Source organism: Halichoerus grypus, chromosome 8 (genome assembly GCF_964656455.1).
Source record: "Halichoerus grypus chromosome 8, mHalGry1.hap1.1, whole genome shotgun sequence".
NCBI classification, from domain to species: Eukaryota; Metazoa; Chordata; class Mammalia; order Carnivora; family Phocidae; genus Halichoerus; species Halichoerus grypus.
The window spans coordinates 109,121,886-109,138,449 of NC_135719.1; the positions used below are offsets into that span (position 1 = coordinate 109,121,886).

General features: G+C 34.9%; 1 protein-coding gene across 9 annotated transcripts in view; it reads left to right on the plus strand.

Moving 5' to 3' along the window:
- The window catches only part of KTN1 (kinectin 1), a 107,722-nt gene that overhangs the window by 14,718 nt on the left and 76,440 nt on the right, over window positions 1-16,564 (plus strand). The window lies entirely within an intron of this gene.

Here is a 16,564-nt window from a genome sequence, read left to right on the forward strand (position 1 = left end):
AGGTAGAGGTATTTTAGTTTTGAGTTCAGCCATATCTTTGTTAATCTCTTTTTATGTTTTATCTATCATTTTAAATGTTTGGAATAGAACCATCCTTATTGGAAGTCTTCATCTTCATTTTTATCTATTATGATCCTAATTTGTTTTTTTGATGCTCAGTTCACAGTATCCTGACTGCTCTAGTTCTGTTATCTGTTCTCTTCCTTTGTGCAACTCTGCCTTTTTTTAATCTTGTTGGGTGTTTTTCAACTCTATAGAACAAATCTGATTTTAGTATCACGCTAATTTGTTATGATTGCAATCAGTTAAAATCCATAAGCCTTGAAGTGTGTGATTCTTGTTCCTGCTAGTTGATATCACTCGTCCTATGCTGCTTTAGTCTATTTTGGAGTGTAGGTATCCTTTGTTAGTCTGAGGCTCTATAATTTTTTCTTTTCAAGGTAGAACTGGTATCCCTTGCTGTCTTAACTCTTGTTTGTTGCCTCAAACTCAGAATCAAATGTACGTATCCTTTAATGTCTTGAATTCATTCTTGAAACCCCTGCTGCTAATAAGTGAAAAGCCATTACATGAAAACGTATTTCCATTAATTAAAAAAAAAATTTTTTTAAAAGATTTTATTTGAGAGAGAGAGAGCACAAGTGGTGGGCAGAGGCAGAGCCGGAGAGGGAGAGCTGGGGAGAGTAGGAGCGGGAGAGGGAGAGCAGAGAGCCTATTGCAGGACTTGATCCCAGGACCCAGGATCATGACCTGAGCCGAAGGTAGACACTTTACCGACTGAGCCACCTAGGCGCCCCTCCATTAATTTTAATGGGAAATTATGCTGTTTTCTATTGCAACTGACCAACTTCACACATAAGAAAATAATTTAGCAATGAAGATGAGTGTATGTAAATGTAAACAATTTGAAAATAAATATACTTTGAATGTAAAGTGTAATTGATAAAAGTATATTGTACTTGCCAAAAGTGGAAGAGAAAACTTGGTAATGGTGGTGGTGGTTGGTGGGGTGTTTACTCTTTGGAAAGTTTATTCTTTTTGTACCATTTTCTTCACTCATGTCAGCCTTTTTGATGCTCAAGGTTATCTTGCATTTTTTTTTTTTAAGATTTTATTTATCTATTTGACAGAGACCGCGAGAGAGGGAACACAAGCAACAGGCAGAGGGAGAGGGAGAAGCAGGCTTCCCGCTGAGCAGGGAGCCCTGTGCCGGGCTCGATCTCAGGACCCTGAGATCATGACCTGAGCCGAAGGCAGACACTTAACAAGGGTTATCTTGCATTTTATCTGCACTTAAAAGTCAAATTATGGCACAGATAAGCACCTTTGGGGGAAGAAAGGCCAAACAGAAGTCCTTTAAACTGTGGAAATAGAACACAGGCAGAAAAGACTGAAGAATTGTAGGAGATGATAGCTCTGCATTCCTCTTGATATGTATACAAAGCAAAATGTTCTGGGTTCATCCAGTTGTGTGTAGTACATGGATACCTATATATAACTGGAAACCATTATGTTGAATAAGTTTTTGAGTGTGTCTTTAGCTGAAATCATAATGTTAAAATTTCATTATAAAATATTTTGTGTGTGTTTTAGGTGAACAATCACTAATACCAAAAAAAAAAAAAAAAAAAAAGAAAGAAAAACCATTGTTAGAAAAGGAACTGAAAGTATTTGGTGGCAAAGGATAAAAAGTCTTTTTTTTTTAAATTAAGATTTATTTATTTTAGAGAGAGAGCAAGCGAGCGGGGGGCAGCAGGGGTGCAGAGGGGGAGAGAGAATCTCAAGCAGGCCCCCTGCTGAGCATGGAGCCTGATGGCGGCTGGACCATCCTCACCACAATGAGGTCATGACCTGAGCGGAAGTCATGACCTGAGCGGAAATCAAGAGTCAGACACTTAACCAACTGAGCCACCCAGGCATCCCTAAAAATCTTTTATGAAATATTATTTAGTTGGTTTATCCTTTGTTTTCCTCTTTTGAGATATTCTTATGTTCACATCATTATAAACTGGCAAGTCTTATTATCCAAGAAATTGATTATAATGTTAGTAAGTTCAGACAAAGAACAGACTCTTTTGATAACGTGATTAAGACACTTTCTAAACCATTAATTGGCAACTTTGCGATATGATCATTTAACCTTTTAACGTTTAACTGATTTATACTACTATTCAGCCATGTTCAGTATTTACCTATTTTGTCTCCAAGGGTAGCTTGTCTACTTTATCAACTGTTCTGCTAAAATCAGACATTCTATAATGTGTATTGAGTTTTCCTGATTTAGTAAGCATTTTGTGTATAAAAAAAGGTATTGGAATGACTTGTTTATAGTGAATGACTTTTTATACACGTAAATTTTTTAGTGATATTGTCTGGATTTATCCACAATGAATTTACCAATTTTAGTGTCACTACTTCCTGCTATTTTCAGTACATGACAGCTTTTACTTTTTTTTTTTTTTTAAACTCTTCAGGCATCTTCTAATAAAACAAATCTTTTATGGATCTTGAAATGTAGGATTGTGGCAGCTGTGTACTGTCTTTTGAAGGCGGTATCTATCTTTGCATGGTTGTTGTGTAAACATGGTTTCTAAGCACAGTCTACAGAACAGGATAGCCATAGGATAGGAGTCTCTTCTTGTGGCTAGATTTTACTTTTTCCAGCATTATGGAGATGTAATTGACATCATGTTATGTAAATTTAAGATGTACAGTGTAATGATTGGATATATATATATTTTGTCAAATGGTTACCACAATAAGGTTAGTAAACATATCCATCACCTCATATAGTTTTTTTGTGTGTGTGTGGTGAGAACTTTTAAGATTTACTGTGTTAGCAACTTCCAAGTATGTAATAGAGTATTGTTAACTCTAGTCACCATGTTGTATATTAGATCTCCAACTTGGAAGCTTCTACCCTTTGACCATCTTCACCAATTCTCCCGCCCTCTCTTTGTAAACACCAGTCTACTTTCTGTGTCTTCGAGTTTGGATTTTTTTTTTTTTTTTTAAGATTCCACATATAGGTGAGATGTTAATAGTATTTGTCTTTCTTTGTCTCCCTTATTTCACTTAGCGTAATGCCCTCAAGGTCCATCCATGTTGTTGCAAATGGTAGGATTTCCTTATGTTTTATGGCTGAATAATATTCCTCTGTGTGTGTGTGTGTGTGTGTGTGTGTGTACATTTTCTTTATCCATTCATCTGTCAGCAGACATTTAGGTTGTTTCCATATCTTGGCTATTGTAAATAAAGCAGCAATGAACATGGCAGTGTAGATATCTCTTTGAGGTAGTGATTTCATTTCCATTGGATATACACCCAGAAGTGTTAGAGGAACCTCTGTATTTTCCACAGTGGCTGTACCAATTTACATTTCCACCAACAGTGCACCAGGTATTCTTTTCATGTCCTTGCCAGCATTTGTTATCTGGTCTTTTTGATAATAGCCATCCTGACAGGTGTAAGGTGATACACCATTGTGGTTTTGATTTTCATTTTCCTAATGAGTAGTGATATTGAGCCACCTTTTCATGTATCTGTTGGCCATTTGTATCTTCTTTGGAAAAATGTCCATTCAGATCCTTTGCCCATTTTTTAAATAATTTTTTTTTGTCATTGTTTTTTGTTTTTTGTGCTATTGAGTTGTTATAAAATTTGGATATTAACCCCTTACTTGATATGTAGTTTACAGATATTTTTGTCCCATTCTGTAGGTTGCTTTTTCATTTTGCTGATGGTTTCTTTTGCTGTGCAGAAGTTTTTTAGTTTGATGTAGTCTTTGCGTTGGTTGCTTGTGCTTTTGGTGTCCTATCCAAATATCACTGTCAACACCAATGTCAAGGAGCTTTGTCCTTATGTTTTTTTCTAGGAGTTTTACATTTAAATCTTTAATTCATTTTGAATTAATTTTTGTGAGTATTATAATATAGGGGTTCAGTTTCATTCTTTTACATGTGAATATCCAGTTTTCTCTGCACTATTTATTGAAGAGACCATCTTTTCACGATTGAATATTCTTAGCTCCCTTGTCAAATATTAGGTGACCAGATATGTGTGAGCTCATATCTGGGCTCTTGATTCTGTTCCATTGCTTCATGTGTCTGTTTTTATTCTACTACCACACTGTTTTGATTACTGTAGCTTTGGAGTATAGTTTGAATTAGGAAGTATGATGCCTCCAGCTTTGTTCTCTCTCAAGATTGCTTTGGCTATTTAGGGTCTTTCGTGGTTCCATATGAAATTTAGGATTGTTTTTTCTATTTTATAAGATGTGCCATTAGAATTTTGATAGAGATTGCATTTAGTCTATAGCTGTAAGGCTTAGGGCAATATGGACTTTTTTTTAAAAAATTTTTTAAAGATTTTATTTATTTGAGAGAGAGTGCGCACATGTGCGCACAAGCAGGGAGAGCAGCAGGCAGAGGGAGAGGGAAAAGCAGGCTCCCTACTGAGCAAGGAGCCCTATGCAGTTTGATCCCAGGACCCTTAGGATCATGACCTGAGCTGAAGGCAGACACTTAACTAACCTACTGAGCCACCCAGGCGCCCCCAGTATGGACATTTTAACAATAGATATCTTTGCGTTTATCTGTATCTTTTTTAATTCTTTCATTGTCTTACACCTTTCAGTGTACACATTTTTCAATTCCTGGTTATGTTTATTGAGTAGTGTTTCTGGTGCTATTATGAATGGGATTGTTTTCTTGTGGCTATATTTTAGATTTCTGATATCTGATTTCTGATATCTGATCACCTTTGAAGTTCTTAAATATTTCTCTTGTCTGGAAGGAAGTCTTGGTAATCACAATTTTGAAGGTTCACTATATTCAAAGCTTCGATTATGTTAACTAGATAACTTATAAAGCAACTTTGAGTGTGGAAATTCAGTTGGTGAAATCTCAGAGACTTGACTTTTTCTTGGAGATTGTTCTTAGTAAGGTAACTTTTCTCACTGTTTTTTGTGTAGGCTGTTTATTGGGAGTCAAAAGAATAGCATCAACAGCAAAACAAAACAAAACAAAAACCAAAAACAAAACTTGGGCTTTTTTTTGGCTGTTGTAGGTTTAAATATTTGTTAAAATGTAAAAGTTGCACTTCCAGTTTATGGTAGTTTTAGCTGGACTTTTTAATTTTTAACTTTCTGTTATATATTCCTTTGTAGCTTCAAGAACATTATAATGAAGTCCATGTTGTCATAAAAGGTCCTTGATTTTTGTTTTTCAGAGTACTAGTGAACACAGGATTAATGTGTATAATATTTATGAAGGTTTATTTTGAAAGAAAATCCAAAGGGAGGGACTCATAAGGACTACCTGTATAAAGTTATTTATGTTTTGAAATTATTTGTGTCATGAAGTAAACCTTTTCTTTCCAGATTTATGCTGGTTGCCTTTTAGTCATTTACTGTTTGACAGTGCTATGCGTTGAGCACCATGTTGGGCTTACAAACAGTAGGTGGGAGAGAACGCACAGATCAGTAGGAATGTCACTCATTTGATGTGTTAAACTTTCAATAGTATAAAGTAAACCTTGTAGTAAGTAAGTAGAAATCTTAAGTGAATGTTTTTTTAAACTGTAGTTCTCAAGGCACAATTTCAGAGAAAGGTGACTATATAAGATTGTGAATGTAAAAGCAAATGCTGCTTCAGTTCAGTGAATGGGAATGGGAAAATATTCTTAATTTTTTAAAGATTGTTTAACTTCAGTTTAGGTTAATAATTATGTAAGTGATGTTCCAGAAAAATATGAAAATGAAAACATATAAGTAGTTGCCTTGCCCTTTTTTAGTTCCATCAGTTTATATGTTTGCAGTTTGGATATGTGTAAGATTTTGCTATTCACAATTTTGCTGTTTGTGTAGACTTTATATCTTTACTTTCTCTTAAGCAGAAGAGGTAGAAATTTGTGGAGTGACATTAAAAAATTGAAATACAGACTGTGGAAGTATAGAAATTGAAATGTAGACTGAAGAATAGATTATATTGTCTTAGAAAAAATAATCAGGCTTTTACTGTTTGGTGCACTTGGTTGTAAAATACTGTATAGTTTTGTTTTAATTTTATATGGTTTTGTATTTGGAAGCTCTGAACACTTCGAGGGGCCAGAAAGGGAAACTTGTTTGCTAGCATTTTCTCCCTGGAAGTTTATTAGGAAAAAGGTCAGCTGTAATCCCTAATGTAATGAAAGAGTTTTGTAATATTCTTAATCATATTCTGATAGGAAGTATTGATCATTTTAAAAACTAATAAGTTTATTAGGAAAAAGGTCAGCTGTAATCCCTAATGTAATGAAAGAGTTTTGTAATATTCTTAATCATATTCTGATAGGAAGTATTGATCATTTTAAAAACTACATTTTGGATTATTAAATATCACATCAAGTATTTTTAATTGTTTGCTAACATTAGCAGTTGGTTTTGTTTGTACACATAGCTGACAGTTTTTTCTGCTTCTGAAAACTAGATATTCCATTGTTTAGCTGGATCTGGAATTTTGTGTTAATAGTAATTTTTTCTATGAAGATTTTAATCCATTATTCTTTGGCTTCTGTTGCTGAGTAATATGTAAGTCTAATTTAATTTCTTTATAGATTTAAGACCATTGCATCTTTTGTTATATTGTTTTCCTATGTCTATATTTAATATGTTTATTCTGTTTAGATTTTATTGCCCTTCTAGAATTGGAAGGTTCTTATCTTTCAATAGTTTTTGAAAATTCTCAGTTATTATCTCATCAGATACTACATTCCTTGGTTCTTTTCTCTCCTTGAATTTCCGTTTGACCTTCTGGACCTTTTCTCATTCTTTCCTTCGTGTCTATTAGTTTTTCTTTCATGTTTTCTCTCTTGTATTCGTTTGTGCTGCATTGTCAGTTTTGATCAGATCTTTCTGTTTTATAATTCTTTAGTTACCATTATCAGTCTATTTAGTTTTAAAAGTCTGTGTGTCTGTATGTGTATGTATGTAAGGATGCTCACACACAATTTCTTCAGTTCTTTCTAATCTTTGTGGTCTTTGTTAGGAGTTTTTAATTCTTTTTCTTATATGTGATTTCTTTTATGCTTCTACCAAATGAAAGTTTTTTTTTTTTATACTTACATTATTCTCTTTGGAATTCTTGGAGATATAATCCCTGTTTGTAAGTTCACCGTCAGCAGGAGTGTAAATACTGTACTGTGCAGGCTTGACTGGGTAGAAGGAATTTTTTTCCAGAGGATTTCAGGACGTTGGCACCATTTCTGTGTTATTTTTGATTGTGAAGGGGTGGGAGTGTGCTGGGCTGGCAGAGACTGTGGATGCAAATCTCAACCCATGGTTATAAAATCTTTATGAACTTTGTTCGCTTTTGAATGGTAGGAAAAGTGGGACAAGCTTTCTCTTTTCCTTGTGTAAATATGGGAATTTCTTCCTCTTAATTTAGCCTTTGCTGACTGTGGAACCCTTGAAAGTCTCAGTTTTAATACCTATCTCACTTCCACTTCCCCAACTGCAGCTCAGTGTTTTCTGTCTTTGCCTCAAATGGCCATTAACACTTTCATTTCCTATTTGATTTTCCCCCTTCCTTAGGATTTCCCTTGAGTACCAGAAGACTTGCCTGTTTTAGAGCAAAACAATTTTTGTTATATTTAATTGGAAGAGTTTTTGCTCATAATGCTAGACATGGATTCCTCAATTTGGTTTTTAAGTCATAATTTAACTCATAATTTAAAAACATAAATTATGTTATAAAAGTAATGTGTGCATGATGGGAAAATATAAACATTCTGGAGGATAAAAAGCGAAAAGTTACCAAGAAAAGTACCCAGAAATTACCATAGAGTTAATGGTTTCTGATGTGTCCTAGGAGTTTTCTAAGCATGTATGAGCATGACTCTGTCATGTAAAAGGTAATTTTCTCTCTATACCACTCTGCAACTTACTTTGTGTGTTTGATTTATGTACAGTATTTCTTTTAATATCTTACCATATTACATGTGAAACTCTACTACAGGCTTATTTAGTCATTTCCCTAATGCTGGACATACAGTTCTTTTTAGTTTTTACAGAGTTACATTGCTAAGTGAACACTCTTGGGTGTATCTTCGTACTTGTGTGATTTTATCTATAGAATATGGATATCTAGTAGTTTTTCTAGAGAAGGAATTTTCTCTGTCGAAGAGTATTCACTATTTTTATACTGTATGATTTTTCCAAATTTCTAAGGAGATTGCACTATTTATAATCAAATTAACACTAAATGAGAATACTGGTTTTCGTACTTCCTGGCCCATGCCTAATTTTTTTAGGCAGCTTTATCAAGGTATAACACACACAATAAACTGCAAATATTTAAAGTCTGCAATATGATAAATTTTGACGTGTACATTGCTGAAACCACTACAATCATAATGAACATACATGCATCACCTCCAAAATTTCCTTGTACCCCTTTGTGATTCCTCATTTTCACATTTTCCTGCCCTGCCAACTTAAGTAGAAATTTGCATTTCCTTAATGTGACTGAGGTTGCATTTTTATTTTTATATTTATTTATTTTTAAAGGTTTTATTTATTTATTTGACAGAGACACAGCAAGAGAGGGAATGCAAGCAGGGGGAGTGGGAGAGGGAGAAGCAGGCTTCCCGCAGAGCAGGGAGCCGTATGTGGGGCTGGATCCCAGAACCCTGGGATCATGACCTGAGCCAAAGGCAGATGCCCAACAACTGAGCCACCCAGGCGCCCCTGAGGTTGCATTTTTAAAAAATACATTTATTGTATATCTTTTTTTCCCTTGAGAACCTTCTAAACATGTCCTTTGGGTTTATCTTTTTCTCACATTTTAAGTGGTATTTGTAAGTGAAGGCAGTCAGACCTTGGTCATTTTTTGGGATTTAGTCACTTTTGCTGTAAAAATCTTTAATGTTTTCTAGTCCGATTTCTCAGTCTCCTCCTTTATGGTGCTTGGTTTTACTTGAGACACAGAAAAGCCTTTTTCAAAACAGGATTATTTAATTAATTTTTTTATTTGTGTATTTATAAAGATTTTATTTATTTATTTGACAGAGGGAGACACAGTGAGAGAGGGAACACAAGCAGGGGTGGGAGTGGGAGAGGGAGAAGCAGGCTTCCCACGGAGCAGGGAGCCCAATGTGGGGCTCTATCCCAGGACCCTGGGATCATGACCGGAGCGGAAGGCAGATGCTTAACGACTGAGCCACCCAGGCGCCCCCAAACAGGATTATTTTAAAATGCAAAGATACACACTTGTGTCTTCTAGTTCTTCATGGTTTAACTTTTTATCCTTTAAAACTTTGATCCATATATTATTGAGGTGTAGGGGCTTAGTTTCCCCTGAAAATGGCTGTCAGATTTATCAGTACTGCTTATTAAATAACCTATATTTTCTGTGTATTGATTTGAAATGGCCCGTCAATTATATACTAAAGTTTTCATATGTATTTGGTCTGTTTCTTCTGTGTTTATTTGGCTGTTCTTGGGTAAGTTTTAAAAGTTCTTGTTTCCTAAGTGAAGCTTTTTCAATAGTTCCCTCAGTCTTTTTGGATAGTATTTGACATTCTTGTCTCATCATTTGCATTTCATGTTTGGTTTGTGAAATGATGTTTTTTAGTATTATGTCTTTCCTGGGAATAGGCAAGAATAAATATAACATTTTATCATTTTAGTAGTTTCATTGTTGAGTGACCTAAAGTGATGAACATAACAGGCTGATAAAATAACTCTTAAGTGCAACTTTAATACTCTAGTCAGGCTTTTCTAAGGGATGACAGGTTTTGAAGTAGGTTTTCTGTTTACTGGTAAATTGAATTGATACCAGACATCAGTTACTAGAACTACTTTTTGGTAGTGGGATTGGATGACCTATATGGTGAGGTTAGGCAGGAGTAGGACCATGGGAAGAAGTTATAGGGAGATAAGATTTTGGATCAAAACTAGGAAAAATGTTCTAGCAGCTTTCTAAAGCCATAAAAGGGGCTTATGGGAAGTGCTCCTCCCAGGTTTTCAGAGACTCACTGACCATTCAGCTGGGTCCAGTCTTTGAATGGCTAACTAGATGGCGTTTTCTAACCCCAAAATCTTGTGAAAAAGTGAAGGTAGGTCAAGATTGTAGATGGTAGGGGAAGGAAGTCTTCTGTATATGGTATAGCTGTTTTACAGTAAAATTGTTGATATGAATTTTATGTCCTAATGTTAATTTTTGAGCAGTTTTGATGATTTATGTTCTTGTCTTTGGAAACTGTATTGATTTGAAATACTGAGTATTTAGGGGCGCCTGGGTGGCTCAGTTGGTTGAGTGTCTGACTCTCGATCTCAGCTCAAGGGGTTGTGAGTTCAAGCCCTGCATTGGGTTCCATGCTGGGCGTGGAACCTACTTGAAATACTGTGTATTTAAAGTGTGCTTTTGGTGTTAAAGTTTTTGATTCGTTTATCAAAAGTTAGATTTCTTTACAGAATAAACTTTTAACCAGATTACCCCCTATGGAGGTGTTATGCAATGTTGTTTCCTAAGAAAGTGGACTAGTTTGGGCTTGATGGTTAAGCAGAAGTCTGAAAGATACTGGTTTAACTTGCAGCACCTACCAGCTATGCAGATCCTTTTTAATTTCTTGAAGAAGCTATTCAAACTGATTTATCTATTCTTGTATTAAAGAAAAAGAAGTAAGTTTGGCTAAATAAAATATAGAAGTTTCATCATATATTGTGACATGATACCTAATGGAGAAATTAAATTTTATTACTCATCTCTGGCATTAGTTGGATTTGTTTCAGATTGGAGTAGCAGTACTTTAGAATGGGTATTGCTTGAAATAAGAGGTGTGTTAATAAGGTCTAAGTCACAGAAATAACTGTGTGTTGCAGTTTAAAAGGAGAAATTGCACCACAGCTTTGAGATTTCAGTGTAGTCTATAAAGTTAATTTTAGAAAAGCTGTTGTAAATGGAATTCCCATGTCAGGCAACCCTGTTTCATTTACTAGATTATCTTTTAGTTAAATCTTTGAATTTTTTTCCTCTTATTCTAAAAGATAAATTTATAGTTTTACTGTGAACTCTGGGGCCATTATGCTTTTGGTGTAGCATCTGACTAGACAATGGAAATTTAGATGAGTTTTTATATTTTGATGGCCGTTTCAGGAAGTGGCTAATGGCTTCGGTTTTTCTCATTGGTGTCTTTTTCTTACTGATTTGTAGAATCAAGTTTTTAAAAAATTCTTACTACAGATGTAATACACTTGTAAACTTTTAACCATGTACAACTCTACAAAATAAGGTCTTTTTTTTCTTGTTTTTTTTATACTTTATACATTTTCTTAATGTTTAAAACTTTGATGTCTTCATTTGTTGTAAATGATCCAGCCTTTCCTTTATTGACTTGAAATAACATATAGTAAACTAAATATTTATCTATTTGGTTCTGTTTTAGATTTTGAGTTCTATTATTGTCCTTTTATCTGTATCACACTGCAGTATATTGCTGCCTCCCTTTAATTGTTAGACTTGTCTCCTATGTCATAGAATTCTGTGACTGTGTACATGGAGAGTTAGGAGAAGGGGGACTAGCTGTAGGAATGGTACTTGAGCTGGAAGAGTAGAACCACATGGAGACTCAGGTTTGGTTTTTATGCTCTGATTTATTGATACTGTGTGTTTAACTTCCTCAGCAAGATCATGAATTCATTTAAAGTCAGCAAATCAATTTGTGCAACACTGCTAAAGCATCCTGCATTCTCCATTCACATTTTTAAATTTAACTGGACAGTCAATTTATAAAGAATAAAAAATTAACAATATAATTATAGTGTGTTCGATAGGACCTCCAATACCATCATTTTTACCCTTACTCTGGACTAATAATTGTTTACCATTAAGAAAATGGTAGCATTGAGGAAGAGAGTTTTCACAAACTTCGATATCATATCTACCTCCTTGCCTGTGTCGGTTCCTATATACTCTTCCTTCTGTTTTTACAGAAGTTTGTGCTTCCACCTAAGGCCACTCTCTCTACTTGTACACCAGATCCTATTCTTGCCCTTTGAAAACGTTGCCCTTCATTCTCCTGCATCATCAATTTTTCCCTTTCTACTGCATCATCTTTGTCAGCATATTAACTAATGCTGTAATTTCTTCTATTTTTAAAAATCACACTCTCAAGCTCATATTTCCTTCTAGCTTCCATTTCATTTTTCTCATCTCTTCGTAGAAACTCCTCCGAAGAGTTGTTCACACTTGCTGGCATCCTTCTCACTTTTGGATTCATTTCAGTCAGGTTTTGATCACAACTACTCTACTGCTTTAGCCAAAATCACCACTGATTGTCTGTGTTGCTAAATCCAACAGTCACTTTGTAGTTTTCATTGTACTTTATTACCAACGCCATTTGATAAATTTGATCCATCTCTCCTCCTTCATACACTATACATTTAGCCACCAGGGTAGTATGCTCTTGATTTTCGTTAATTGGCTTTAGGTATAATTCATGCGCTGAATACTCCTAAATTTGTATCTCCAGCTTGCATGTCTCACCTGTCACTCACTCTTTTGTTTAACTGTCTCCTGGACATCTCCACCTGTTTAAAACCTGTCTCCTGATCTTCAACCCCAATCATGTCCTTTCCACATTTCCCTCATCTCAGTAAAGGGCAATTCTGTTGTTTTTGGTGTAGTCTGAAATCTTTGGAGTTGACTTTGTCTTTGCTTGTTCTCTCACACCCCACATTTTAGTCCTCAGCAAATCATCTTGTCTCTGCCTTCAGAGTGTATATAATTTGACAACTTCTTAATAGCCCCCATGCCACCAACTTGCTCTAATCAGTCATCTCTTGCTTTGGTTATTTCATTCATCTCTTAACAGTTTTCCCTGTTTTCAGCTTCCCCTACATCCTTTTCTACTCAGAACCTTCCACAAGTTTCCTATATTACTCAGAGTCCAAGCCATAGTCCTTACAGTTGCCTTTAAGAAACTACATGATCTGTTTCACTGCCCCTGCCACCTTCAAATGATCTCTTTAACTTCCATCTTCTACTTTTTATCTTGTTTATTATACTTGAATTACACTGTCCTTACTGTTCTTGCTTGAATATGCCATGTATTTTCCTGTCTCCTTTACTGTAAATTAATTGCTGGCCTGTCTTCCCTTTAGTATAATTAGATGGCCATAAAAGGGCAGGGATTGTGGCTTTTTTTTTTTATTCAGAAAACCCTAGAAAACAGTGCTGACATAAAATTGGTGCTAAGTAACTGTATGAATGAATGACAGCCTATTGTGGAAGACTGTAGTTAAAAAGATATTTTCATAGGTATGATTTGAACTGGGATTTGAAGGATAAGTGAAGATTTCATACAAAGGACAAGGCGAAGTTTTTTAGATTTGATAGTAGGGAGGAGGTGAAATAGAAATTTTTTTGAAAAATGACGTTTTGGTTTCTTGATTTAGAACCTGTGGTAGCTTCTTACTGCTGATTTTGTCTCAATTGACTGCTGATCTTCTCTAGCTGGTTGTGCTTTATAAATTCTTCAAAATCATATCTAAAACTCCCAGACATGAATCTTGATCTTGGCAAGTGATTTTATCATTTATGGACTCTTCCAAGCTAGAAATGAAGAGTGTGTTAGTCTCCTCCCTCACTTTCACTGTGCTTTAAGAGTTGCTTTGTCCCTGTTAGTTGTTCCACCCAAGTGTCCCTGTCTGCATTGACTTAATTTGGCCTAGTGAAATAGTAATTTTAATTGGCTTCCTTGTATCTATGTTTTATGTATCTGTTGGATTTAAAACTTTAATTATATTTTTATTTGTAGATGTTCTAGTTGATTCATATCTACCCACTTACTTTTGATAGTTTCAGTTCTTTGCTTATTTTTCCAATTCCCTCTTATTTATGTGTGCATGTTATAATCTATTGGTTCCAGTATCTTAAATTTTTAGGGATCTAATTCCTTACTTTGTTTTTGTTGCCTGTTGCTCATGGTGGCTTATCTTGTGTTCTGTCATTTTGGATTATGAACTCCTATCTGGATGACGGTCTTTGGGTATCTTTTTTTTTTTTTTTTTTTAAGATTTTATTTATTTGCGAGAGAGACAATGAGAGACAGAGAGCATGAGAGGGAGGAGGGTCAGAGGGAGCAGCAGACTCCCTGCTGAGCAGGAAGCCTGATGTGGGACTCGATCCCGGGACTCCAGGATCATGACCTGAGCCGAAGGCAGTCGCTTAACCAACTGAGCCACCCAGGCGCCCCGGTCTTTGGGTATCTTGAGGAGCCTTGCTTGAGAGAGCATTCTACCAGAGAGGGTGTGCATTTACTTTTAGCCACAGGCACTGTGGGCACCACCATCTTGGGGCCACTTAAATTTTTTGGCTTGGTATTCCAAGATCATGTGGGTTTTTTGGACCTTAAGAGCTTTGTAAGAAAAGACCCCTGGAGCCAAGGCAGAATAGAGACCAAAAGTCAAGACTCTCAATTTCATTTTAGTGCTTTATTATACTGCTATTCATTGGTCTTAAAATTTATTTTGGCTTAGGATATATCTGGACTGTAACATGCATACTGTATTGGAAAGGTTAGCACCAACACAATGCCTACTCTTACATTTTAGCAAGAAGAGTTCAGAAAATATTATAGATACTTCTGTTGTGGAATGGAAATCTGATTAAATGATACTTGTCCACCAATAATAGACTTTTTATCACTGTGCTTTCCATAAGCCATTTTTCATAAAAAGATTAACTTGTTTGTTATACTTGAATTTTAAAAACGTAAGATGTTATCATGGATTTAAAGGAAGGGAAACATGGTCTGAGTAGTGGCATGTTTGGAATGCAGACTATTTAGATTCAGTGCGATCAGGTTACAGATAGATCTCTTTTTTACTTATGAACAGTATTTTTACAAAGAACCTGTAATAAGAGCTTTCAGTTTAGGCTTCACAGCCACTTACAAAATTGTAGCTATGTTGTATATTGAATAAAGCTCCTGTAAGCTACTCTGTGTGTCTCTATATATTTTAAAGATGTGTTCATTTAGTTGTGCAGGCAGTATTGATTTATATAGGAACTTTTATGAAATTTAGTATTCCTGGGTTGAAAACTACCTTTCCCTCTATTGCTTTTTTACAAATGTGCCTGTTTACTAGTATGTTTGGTGTACATCAGTGGAAAAAAATTGACTTTCAGTTTGGATTTTAGTCTAAATTTTGTTATATTTTTCCTGATAGTTCTTTGAGTCATCCCAGTTAACATAACTTTATCAATTTTATCAACTTATCAACAGAAGAATTGATAAAATTAGGGTTGTTTTGGATGCTCTTTGCTTTAAATCTTTTTAGTTTAAAGAAAATGATGGCAGAAATGAGTAACTGAAATGCTATGGTAGGAAGAAAGTAGAATTTAAAATCTTTACTTGAAGTTCAATAGTATACTTATTAAATTGTTTTAGTTTTCCCTTCTTAGAACATGTAACCAATTCCTTTTTATTTGTGTTTACTTAAACCTTTAAGAGTGTAATATGCATTCAGGATGGTTATTTAAATTTCTGTTTTAATGTAGCAGAATTTAAAAAGTTGAACAGTTATGCAGGCGTTAGAGGCAGTCGAAAATCCACATTTAACTTGACTGCTCCCAGATTTTAACTACTAATAGCCTATTGTTGACTGGAAGTCTTCCTGATAACAGTTAACGTATTTCATGTAATATATGATTATATATTGTATTCTTACAGTAAAGTAAGCTGAAGAAAAGAAAATATTAAGATAATCATAAGGAAGAGAAAATACATTTACAGCACTGTGTTATATTTATCGATAGTGAAAGTTTATGTATTGAAAAATTGCTTGTAAGTGGACCTACACAGTTGAAAACTGTGTTGTTCAAGGGTCATCTGTACATTAAAAATACTTGTGATCTCACTCTAAAAAATGATTCTCATTTTTCTGTATAATCTCAGGTTATATCTATATGTATATAATTGTGCTCAACATAAGTTTTAGCTTTTTGTTATTGTATTTTGCTGCATTACACTGTCTTAGTTATTTTAAATGGTGTGATTTTTAAAAAAAGATTTGTTTGAGAGAGAGAGAGGGCAAGAATGCTAGGGGGAGGGGCAGAGGGAGAGGGAGAGTCTCAAGCAGACTCTGAGCTGAGCTTGGAGGCGGGCTCGATCTCACCACCCCGAGATCATGACCTGAGCAGAAACAAGAGTCTGATGCTCAATGGACTGTGCCACCCAGGCATCCCAAATGGTGTGATGTTTAAATGTGCGATGTTTCTGTAGATGTTCCACACTTAGATAATTTCATTGCTTTACCGTTATAAACAGTGAATCTATTATTATGTATATAGTTTTATCTTTTTTGATTAAGCGGTTTGGTTGAAATTGTAATAATTGCTCCTAGATTTTATTTTTATATAATTTAAAATTTTAGGTTTTACATCATTAATATAAAAAGGTTGTTGGGTCTTCTGAGAAGTTTTCAAGATTTAACTGAGTAAGCAGCTCAATTTTTGCATGAACAAAATAAGTTATAAGAAGACCAGTAAGTGGAATCTTAAAATTATTTGATTAGCATTCA